This window comes from Nannospalax galili, unplaced genomic scaffold (genome assembly GCF_000622305.1).
Source record: "Nannospalax galili isolate Female #2095 unplaced genomic scaffold, S.galili_v1.0 scaffold5734, whole genome shotgun sequence".
Lineage (NCBI taxonomy): Eukaryota > Metazoa > Chordata > Mammalia > Rodentia > Spalacidae > Nannospalax > Nannospalax galili.
In genome coordinates this window covers 1-537 of record NW_008333615.1, presented here as the reverse complement: position 1 = coordinate 537, position 537 = coordinate 1, and positions in this window count along the sequence as shown.

Sequence of the window (537 nt, the reverse complement as noted above, 5' to 3'; positions counted from 1 at the left end):
AATGAGAATAAAGCCATTGTTTTGTTTTAAATTATCAATAGAAATCCAGTGACAGGTTGTGAATGACAGGTTATAGAACAGTGGATTGGTCATATATAGGTAGGACATGAAACCATTTTCACAAACTGAAAACATGTTTTGAAGAAATATGAACCTGGAGTTAATATATGGTTTGGATATGGACTTGAAACTGCTATTGTCTCTTAGTAAATAATATTGACAGTCATTCTAAGGAGAGACTCTGTCATTGTGATACCAAGTATCAAAATGTGTAGCTTTATTGCTTTTCAAAATATTTTGATTATGTTATTGTAGTTTAGAGTAAGAAACACTTATGCAAGGACAATAATAACATGCTACACTTAAGTGCCTGATTGGATTTCATGCAGGATTCTCAGGATCAAGGAAATTCTATTTGAATTCTCTTCTTATTTAACTGTTGCTCATAACACAGGCCTTCAGCTGTAGCCTCAAATGTTTACTAGGATATACTACAGCAAAGACAGTTGCAAAGATTGATACTGATTTCTTGTATTT